This window comes from Manacus vitellinus, unplaced genomic scaffold (genome assembly GCF_001715985.3).
Source record: "Manacus vitellinus isolate BGI_N305 unplaced genomic scaffold, ASM171598v3 scaffold_35_pilon, whole genome shotgun sequence".
Classification (NCBI taxonomy): domain Eukaryota; kingdom Metazoa; phylum Chordata; class Aves; order Passeriformes; family Pipridae; genus Manacus; species Manacus vitellinus.
Genome location: NW_021940498.1, coordinates 7,702,601 through 7,712,761, shown reverse-complemented (window position 1 = coordinate 7,712,761; position 10,161 = coordinate 7,702,601).

Here is a 10,161-nt window from a genome sequence, read left to right as displayed (position 1 = left end):
AGCCTCCTGGGGGTCTGAGAGTATCACCCTCCTCATCCTCCCTGGCACCCACCCACCCTATGTCCTGGGGGTCCCTGACACCCACCTACCCTCCTGGGAGCCTGAGGTGTTCAGCTCTGGTTTAACACCCCCACCCCACCCCCCAAAGCCTGTCTGATTCAGGAACAGTTGCTGATTCATTTGATCCCGGCCCCTCTGGTTTTTGGGGGGTAGGAGCCTCAATCCTCGCTGTTTTCCGTGTAAATACAACGTTTTTCCATAATGGAGTTCTGTCTTGGCAGAGCAACGCTCTGAATATTTAATTCAGCCAGTGAGGTTTTCTTGCCTGTCTCTGGAATGAAAAAAAAACCACCCAACCTAAACGCTGTCTCCTCCTTCCTGAGCGGAAGGCCTCTCTCTCCATTACTGCATTCCACATTTTCCCTTGGAAGAGTTTTCTGAAAAGAGCAAAAAAGCTCCTTTATCAGCTGCTTTGTGTAATCCTGGTGAGATACTGAGCGATCTTTGACATAATGAGGAGGTGCAGAATATTTCTGTCTCAGGGCGGGGTGTTTGCTCCCTCAGCCACCTTTGGTCTCTGTGTGAGAGATGATGAAATACTTGGATTTTTTTTATTTTTTGGGGGGGGAGAAAGGACTTATATCTTGGTATTTCCTCACTCACGTGGATGAGCTTGATGATAAAGCTGTCATTGAAATTATTCACCTATACATTGGTGGGTTTCTTTAGTCTGCCTTTAATCCTTTTTTATTTTGTGGTTTTGGGGTTGAAACAGCTCTTTTTCGTGTCAGGAATTTGGAGAGCACAGGTGCAACTTGGGTATTTATTATTTTTGGGGGGGTTAGTCACCTGATGTACTTGCTGAGGTGATGTTTGGCCAGCCATTTTATGAGGATTTTGGAAGAGGGTCATGTGTAGAAAATGCTGGTTTGTTGTGGGGTTTTTTGTTTGTTTGTTTGTTTTCCCCAGGTATTTGACAACAGCAATTTTAAATATTAGCAATGCGTTTGCAAAATGTTTGGCTTGTATTCCTGTGTTTCTGAGCTTCAGTATCCCGAAGCTTTTCCTGCATGGAAGGTTGTGGCACCTGGTGCAGCTCTTAAATCTGAGCAGCTCTTTTACACGTGCATTTCTTGTCTCTTGCAGCAGACATAACGTCAGATATCTCCTTCCTGTAGGAATTTTTTCCCCTCTCAGCTCATCATCTTTGTTTGTACTGGGAGGTTTTAAATAATTCCTGGTCATGGCATCAAATGTGAGGAGGAGAGAAAGGATTCTGTGGGTACAGCAGAGCAAGATGCTCCTGAGTGGATATTCATCCCTGCGACTGCTGCCTTGGCCGGGGCTTAGGGATGGGTGGGAGCTGATTTGAATCCAGGGCCTGGCCAGCAGCTGCAGTCCTGCCTTTGTCTGGGATGCTGGGGATGGATGATTCCATGCCTGCTCCGTGCTCAGTGTGTCCCTGCATCCCGTGGGTGCTGCAGCGTGGGCACGTTCCAGCACGGAGCTCATGGATGAGTCTGTGCTGGAGACACGGCTTTTCCTGAATTGAATCTCCTCAGACGTCTCTGCCATGATGTCATTCCCTGCCATTTTTTATTTTTTTTCCTGCCCAGAGGGAGCATAGCTCCCATTCCAAATAATGTTTGGAAATCATTGCAGAAGAATCTCTGCTGCTGCAAGAAAGGGAGTTGGAGTGGGCTGTGCTCACACCTTTGTTTGGAAGGGCGAGGGAATTGCAGGAATAAAAGTTTTACAAAAGCAGGTTTTGCATCTGAGGGGATCTTTGTACAACTGTTGCTCTGGGTTGGTGCATTGGCTCCCTGTTTGGCTGGAAGGTTTGTGTGCCCTGTTGGAAGGCCAGAATTAGAGGTATCCCACTGCTGCTGCTGGGGAGGCTGAGTGCTCCTGCTCTGTGTGCATCCAAGGGCTCCAGGATGACAAATGGAATGTCACAAAGGGCTGCCATGGCTGTGAGCTGCCTCAGCAGCCAGAGCTGTACACGGCCTCTCCAACAAATGCTATGGCTAAGGAAATCTGCACTGCAATTCCTTCCAGGGTCTGCAGTGGTACAGCCTCGTTCCGTGGCAGATTTGGGAGTGTTTTATTCCTGTCTGGAGTGGGGTTGCACAGTGGATGCAGTGCCTGGTTTTCTCCGCTCCCCTCAGCCATGTTGTGGGAGTCCAGTGCTGTATTCCCATGGACTGCAGTGATCCTGCCTCCTCCTGCTGTTCACCACTAGCTGCAGGTTCTTTTTCCTGTGCTAAGGTGCTGATTTTCCCTGCTCCTTGCTCCCCAAAATCTCCAGGGTTTGTCCCCCAGCCCCTCCCCAGCCCAGCCCTGCCGCATGTGCTGGGGATGCATCATGAGCCTGCAACATCATCCGTGTCCAGCCAGGAGAACCTTCTCCTCCTCCTCCTCTCTTTCCATCCCTTATTTTTTTTAACTTACACCAGCAACTTCCCCAGCACTCCCCTTAATTGAATTACTCTCCTCAATGATTGAAGATTATACAGAGTGTAGCAGTTTTAAATATGCTAATCTTTGCTGAAAAGACAGGGAGAGCTCTGTGCTGGGGGATTAGATGGAGCTATTGTGTGTGGGGAAGTGTGTTTCTTACTGCCTTTGATCTGCTTTTATCAGGTGGGTTTTGTCAGCCCTAATACCTCAGGTTTGAGGAATTCTGGTTTCTGGGTCACACCAGTTAATGTACACATCACCTATATTGGGGTGGCTTGCAGAAAATACGATACAGATTCAAATATTAATAATTATTGCATAGGAACACCTCTACTTCTTCATAAATGGATTTTTTTTTTTTTTTTTGATTGAATGGGCAGAACTGAATGCAACAGAAATATTTGCCCATCACGTGAGTTTATGCTGCATCTTCCATTGGTGAGCAGGTGTGAAGGGCACCAGTGTGTCCAAAAGGAGTCCCTCTTGTCTCTCTCTCTGTGGTGGCATTTCTGCATTGAGGAAGATCCTGGAGAAAATTACAACCATTTTTTAATCAGGAACTGAGAGTTTTAATATCGCAAAGATAGGGGCAGTGTAATAACTCATGGACTATAACTGTTTGGAGAGCACTAACGAGCTGTGCTGTTGCATAACTGCTGGTCCAGGCCCTGCTGAGCAGTGTGTGTTTTACTGGATGGCTGGAGAACTGCGGGTGCTTCGAGTGTAACCTGAAGCTGGTGTCACCCTGCCCACGGTCCTGCAGGGACTGCCATCCCTGTGCAACTTAAAACTCCCTTGGTTTTAAGGAATTCTCGGCTTACCAGCTCCAGAGAGCTGTTGGTTTGTCCCACTGGTGGTTTAAAACTCATCCCCTTCCCTCCTGTTTAATTTCTTGGTGCTGGTTTTCCATTGGATATTTGGGGTTGTATTTGGACTGTGTGAATTTTCCAGGGGTTATTGAACTTGGGTTTCTTGGGTACATGTGGAATATCAGCAATGCATCCCAACAAAGGGGAAATCAGGCAGAAACACCAGGGTGGAGGAACAGCATGGATGAACCAGGAGCTCCTGGACAACCTCAAAGCCAAAAGGGAAGTCCACAGAGGGTGGGAGCAGGGACAAGTGGCCTGGGAGGAACCACAGGAATTGCTGGGAGAAGAGAAGGCTCCAGGGAGACCTGAGAGCCCCTTCCAGGGCCTGAAGGGGCTCTGGGAGAGCTGGAGAGGGACTTGGAACAAGAGATGGAGGGACAGGACAAAGGGAATTGGCTTCCCACTGCCAGAGGGCAGGGATAGATGGGATATTGGGAAGGAATTCCTGGCTGTGAGGGTGGGGAGGCCCTGGCACAGGTTGCCCAGAAAAGCTGTGGCTGCCTCTGGATCCCTGGAAGTGTCCAAGGCCAGGTTGGAGCAACCTGGGCTAGTGGGAGGTGTCCCTGCCATCCCAAACCAGCCTGTCGTTCTTTCCCAGTGTAACCTGCTTGGGGTCTGATCCCTCCTCGCTGTCCTAAGGACCTTGAATTCCACCATTTCTCTTTTCCACCATTCCTCTTTCCCCCCATCCCTTCCTGCAGCGGTGCCTGCCAGAGAAAAAGGCCTCAGTGTTTTGTGGTGCCTGTTCTCGTGGTGCCTTTTGATCCCTGGCTATTTGTGGAAGCCTCTGAAGGAGCTGCATCTGCTCTGGAAAGGAGCAGTAGCTGTGCCTTTCTCTGCTCTGGTATCTTTTCTGTCTGCAACTGAGAAATAATTTGGGATTTTAACCAAATGATCATCTTGTCCCTTGATGTGACACAGTCTGTTGAGTGGTATGGTGGTACCTGGCATTTGATCCATGCTCTGCAAAGCCCAGGTCTGAAGGTTTTGGTGGAAATGTAAATGGGAGTAATGGAGAAACAAAGGTAAGGAACCTCCTCTGAGGCCACCTCAGCAGACAATGGAGCACTTGGGAATTATCAGAGCCATTTTTTTCAGCTTCACTGATGGTTAAAAACCTGTCTCCTGTAACGAATTTGTGAGGAAATAGCTGCCTTCTCCTTACCTGGTAATTTAGTGCAGATGTTTAAAGGCTTTTTGTTGCCTTCATGCACATCCAAGTACCTGTTGTGTTCACTAATGATGATAAAACCCCAAATAACCACTCCAGGACGAGCCAACTAAAGCTCTCCATGCTTTGACTGTGGCTCAGAAGGAATCACATTTGGCTGTCTCAGATTTTTCAAGTCACCCCTCAGAATTCACCTGTGAGTCCTGTTACCTGTAAACCAGTTACCTTGTGATACATGGATGTTTCTGAAAGGATATGGGAATGCTGACCCATCTCTGGGATGGAGCAGGGAAGAGACCTCAGAGGTGGGACAAGGGTTGGACTTGATGATCTCAGAGGGCTTCTCCATCCCAGATGATTCTGTGATTCTCTAAAAGCACTGTTTTGAAAATTAAGCGATATAATCAAAGCAATTCTATTTTTGACACATTAGTATAAATTATTTATGGAAGTAGTCTAAATGAAAAATGAGTGTCTTGGCAAACAAAATGTGGCCTTGCAGTGAAAGTAAAATTTTTCAGGCCCTTTTGCTTGGTTTATTCACTGAGCTTAACACAGAGTTGAAAAGCTAAATGGATTCTTTGTTTTCCCCTCAGCATAACCCAAACTCTTCTGACTCTAATATACTGAAAGGCCCAGGGACAGTGAGCAGTTGAATCAATTATTTTACAGCAGGTATTTGTCTTTTATGTGCAAACCACGATGGGCTAAATATGTTTTGGAATATTGGAGTGATATTAACTGGAAAAAAAAAAGGACTTTTTTTATGTGTTTTCAGTACTATTTTACTCTTATCCAAATGCATCACAAGGAAAAAGATAATCTGGGAAGCAAATATTATGTGAAATTAAATGTAAATAAGTTCTTGTCCTCAGCGGGAGCTCCGGGTTGTGGAGCCCCTTGCTGGCTTCTGGCTGCCTCCTGTGGAGTCTGGAAAAGGGAATTCAGCCTTCCACTTGGGAAGGAAGTCCTTATTCAGCTGTCCAGCACAATGGTGCATTTGTTTAATTGGAGTTCTTAGAGTGAGGGTGGAACTTTCCTTTTTTTGTTCCCCTGTCAGCGCGTCCTTTCTGCTGGAAAACCGGGATGAGTCCGCGCTGCCGGAATGCCAGAGCTTGGTTTTCCGAGTGCCTTGGACTTGTGGCATGCCCAGGGTGATGGCAGCTGGTTTAGTTCCAGCGGGAAGCTGAGGGATGCATCCTGGGATGTCTTGGAGTTTGACTTCCAAAGTATTTTTCCAAAGCCAAGCACCAAATTCTGACGTGAAAAATTCTGATGGTGGTTAGAACCTGACAAAGTGAGGATGTTCTCCAAAGTTTTTTCCTTCTCCTTAGGCATTTTTGCCCATGGCAGTTGCTTCCATTTTAATGCTTGGATTTGGGGCTCATGGAAGAGGATCCATGCCTTGAGTGGCTGCCAGCATTCCCTGGAGATGCCACCCAGCTATTCCAAGCTTCACAGGCTCGTGGTGTTCTCTCAGCCAGACTTGTGTAGGTGTTCCCAACACACAGAATTCAGGCTTTGCTTTAAATCCAAAGCGTGTTTGTCCAGAATGGAAAGGGTTGGGGAGAAATGCTGGAGCAGGTTTGTTTTCAGCTGCACCGAGGGAAGGGGCAGGTTTGAAACCTGCTGAGGAGAAAATGTTCCTTCAGCTGGTCTCTTTGCCTTGAGTTGGGATCACTCAAACCTCTGTACTGGTGACATTTGTGCCACACAAGTGCCATTTGTCCCGCTAAGGGACTTTGTAATGATTTGCTTCCAGAAGGAGCAAATCAGCAACTGCTGCAGGAAAAAAACCCAAACCAACCCACTCCAGCATTTCTGTAATTAAAGCAGAGGGCAGTTAATTCCCTGCTTCCTGTCCGTGCCTCTGTCTAGGTCTGAGTTACAGCCAGGTCATTCTCCCAGTGTTCCTGATCTGTGCCACGCAAGGGGAAGGGGAATTAGAGCTGGAATAGCTGTGAACTAAAAGGAGAGGGGCCCTGGGAGGGTGGCAAAGCTCCAAGCAGTGGCTGATGCCGGATTGACAGGATCCCTGTCACTCTGAGCTTCGCCAAGGGGTGTAGGGAGCTGCTGCTGGAGTTGGGAAGAGAGAATTCCCGCTCACAGGGTGGGAGTTTGGCCCTGCAGAGGCTCTGGAGCTGCCCAGGAACGGGCAGGCAGTTGGATCAATGGGAGTGCAGGAGTGTTTCTCTGCAACTTCCTTTGGTTTAGTGGAGATGTTGCCTTTTCTGGGAGTAGGAAATATTCCCTCATTGCTGTCCTGCTGGCACAGGAATGGCCATGAGAACCCTCTGTGGCAGTAACAGGAGGGTTTTATTTAATTATTTAATAATCCCAGACTGAAGGGATCTGAACTGGATGGGTGATGGAATCACCCAGTGGAGGAGGAAGTGGAGGGAACATTCCCTTTCCAAGGAAGTTCTGCTTCCTTTTTGGCTTTCCTGGACAGCAGTGTCCAGCTCTCCATGCTGGAGCTTTGCTGCCTCCTTTGCCTTGTCTGCATTCCCTGTTTATTTTTTCACTTCCCCTTATTTGTTGCTGAAGCAGTTTTTTGGGGGTTGTGTCCTCGGCTCTCTCAAAATGGCTGGAAAATCACTGTCCCTGCCTAAAAACCAGGATGGGTCTACTGCTGCTGGTTGGGATAAAGCTGGAGGTGAATCCCTCAGCAGCTGGAGACAGCTGGAGTTTGGTGGATCATTGCAAGGAAATCCTTCCCTGTTTCATTTCCTGACCTTGGAATGCCGTACACAGGCTTGCTCTTCCAGTTCCTGTGATCCCTTCTGAGCTTCCCAAGCTGCCTCTTGATATCAGTCCTTCATCTGTTCAACTCATAATTATGGCCCTCTTCTTTCTGTGCTTCCGACTTCCCAGTGGAGTCATCTTTGGTCTTTTTTCCCTGAACACTCACCAGAGTGGCTTTTATCCACCATCCTACAATCCTGACCATGATTCTCTTCCACTTTTTTCTATTTTTAGCTGCTCTTAGACCACAACGTGCCTTTCCCCCCCCTGACACTGCATAAACAGCAGGCAGATCAAACGCTCGTGTCCCACAAAAGTGACCTCTTTATTTGGATGCTCTAGTGCAGCAGGAGACTTGAAAAGGAGCTTTTCCCAGGGACAAAAAACCCCCAACTTTTCCAATCTTGTCTCACCTGCTGCTTTGGGGTTAAAATACTTCCCCCCTCTCACTATCCAAAGGGCTGAGAGGTTTCCCTCTGTGGGTTTGGTGGACTCTGGGCTGTCACAGTGAGTAATTTACAGGTAAATATAAATTCCTTGGCCTTGGGGATGCTAAAAGTTCACTTCAAATGGTTGGTGGAGACTTGCACAGCTAAGAATGAGTCAAAGCTGTGAGACCTGGCTCCAGATCCCAGGAAGGGCAAAGTCCCAGGAAGGTCAAAGATCTGGTTCCAGATCCCAGGAAGAGCAAAGGCTTTCCAGTGTTACCTTTTGGGAAGTGGAGGAGGGGAAGAAATGTCCTATAGGAGACCTTTGGATGTTTTGTTTCTGTGCTTTTCCCTGGATTTGGTGCTTCTGAACTACTTCCTAAAACACCTGACTCAAGAACCAAGCTGTGGTGCACTTAAAGCTGTTTTTTTTTTAGGCAGGGCAGCCTGAAGATCCCAAATTATCTTCTGTGCACACTTGTATGAGGAATTGCCCACAAATCTTTTCTGTGTCATAAGAAATATTAGAGTTAAATAGGAACTTCTCTGGTCCTTAGAGCTCTTATATGAAGGGATTTTTCTTCTAGAAAATAGCAGAGGAGAATATTTATTTCAAGGTTCTGCTGGAGAAGAATGTTTATTTCAAGGCATTGGATCCCAGCTGGGGTGTAGATCATTCTTCTCTAAAGAATTTTATGCTCCAAACCCAGTTTCTCACAGAAACACTTCCTTTTTTTTTTTCCCCCATACTTGAATTGCACAATTCTTTTTGGAACAGCCTTTTTCTAGAAAAGATCAGAATAAAATAAACACCAACCAAACTTGTTGCATTTACAATTTGGAACCAATTTTCTGTCTTTTAAAGGCTTAACTTTTTAATTTTTAAAATTATTGTTGATGGGTATCAAACCTTGGGTCTGCAGACCCTTCAGGCTCCGTGACCTCTTCCCAAGGCTCTTGGGAAGGGACAAGTTCGTTGTCAGCTGGCTTAAATTCCCTAAAGAGTGTCTGTGTCTCAGTTAGGAAGTTTTTAGGAGGCTGTCCATTGAAAGGTTGGGAATTGTGCTGGGTTAACATCAGCTGAGCTTGGAGTTCTTAATTTGGGGGGCAGGTGGAGCAGGAGTGCCTGTGCTGGTGGCAATTCCCAAGAGGAAAAGCTGGCACAGCTCAGGAGCAGAGTCCTGAAGGCGGAACAGGCAGTGTGGTGTCAGGATATTCCTTGAATCCTTAACCTAAAGGATCTGTGGGATGCTTTGGCCACATGTCCGAGGACAGCAGAGTTTCTCAAACTGTGCTAATCTCAGTTTCCACATGGTTTGGTAGAAACCAAACCATGGTTTTGTATTTTCTGCTGCTAAAAATACAGACTGTGGTTGGTTTTATTTCCTGAAACCCTCTGTGCTGCCTTGTCCACAGCCTGATATATCCCCGTGCTCTGGTTTTTCCAGCTCTTTTCCTGCCTTGCTGTGGGGTTGCATCACGTGTGTGTCGATGTGCAGCTCCGTTATTTTCGCACCATTCCCCAGGTGTTCTGCACACACATCCCTGTCAGCTCGGGTCACACATCCCCAGAGCTGAGCTGTGCTTGAGGAATCTGCTCTGGGTGCTTTTTTCCCCCCTCACAAGCTGCCTTAAATCAGGACTGTTTTGGGATTTTCCTTCTGAGGGAACACTGGCCTGCGTCTGCCTGGAGAAGGAGTTTGGGGGAGCTCCTGTGGAAGTTCCTCTGCACCTCCCGTGGGGAAGGAGCAGAGGTCAAGTCCTGGTCCTTCCCGTGCTGCCCAGAACATGGGGGGTTCTGGGAATAACATGGAATCCCTGAGGAAGAAGCTGTATGGAGCCCCCTTTTTCTCCCTCACCTTTTTTCTCCTCTCTTTTTTCTCCCCCCTTTCCCCTCCCTATTCCCCCCCTTATCTGCCTTCAGCTCATTAGATTATCCTTAATTTATTAATTAACGTGGGGCAGGGGAGGTTATATGGGAATGGAGGACAGAGATTGTACTTTGGAGAGGATGGAGAGCTCTAGAACCCAAAGAAACTTCTGGATACTCCTGGAAGTCCAGGTCTGTGCTGTGCCCTTTCATTCCAGGCTTCTTTGAGGTTCTTCTCCAGTTCCTTTGAGGGCCTCGAATCCCAGATTTCTGCAATACACCTGTTTTGAATAGGGAACAGGAGAATATTGGCTTTTCCTTGTAGGGAGCAGGAACCCCTCTGGGAAGGGGTTTAAAGTGGAGTAGAGAAGTTCCAAACAAAGCAGAAATAAATCCACTCAGATCCTGGGCTGGATTTGGAGCCAAGAAAGGGAGGAAGATGCTTAATCATTTTAAGTGTTCAGGAATAACAACGTGGGGAAATGTTGCTGAATGAGCACTTTGAGCAGGAAGTATGAAGCTTAAATTTATGGGAATATTTTATCAGAGACTTCAGGCTGTTCCAGTTGGAAGGGACCTTAAAATGTCCATTTTGTCCAACTGCCTGACCAGTTC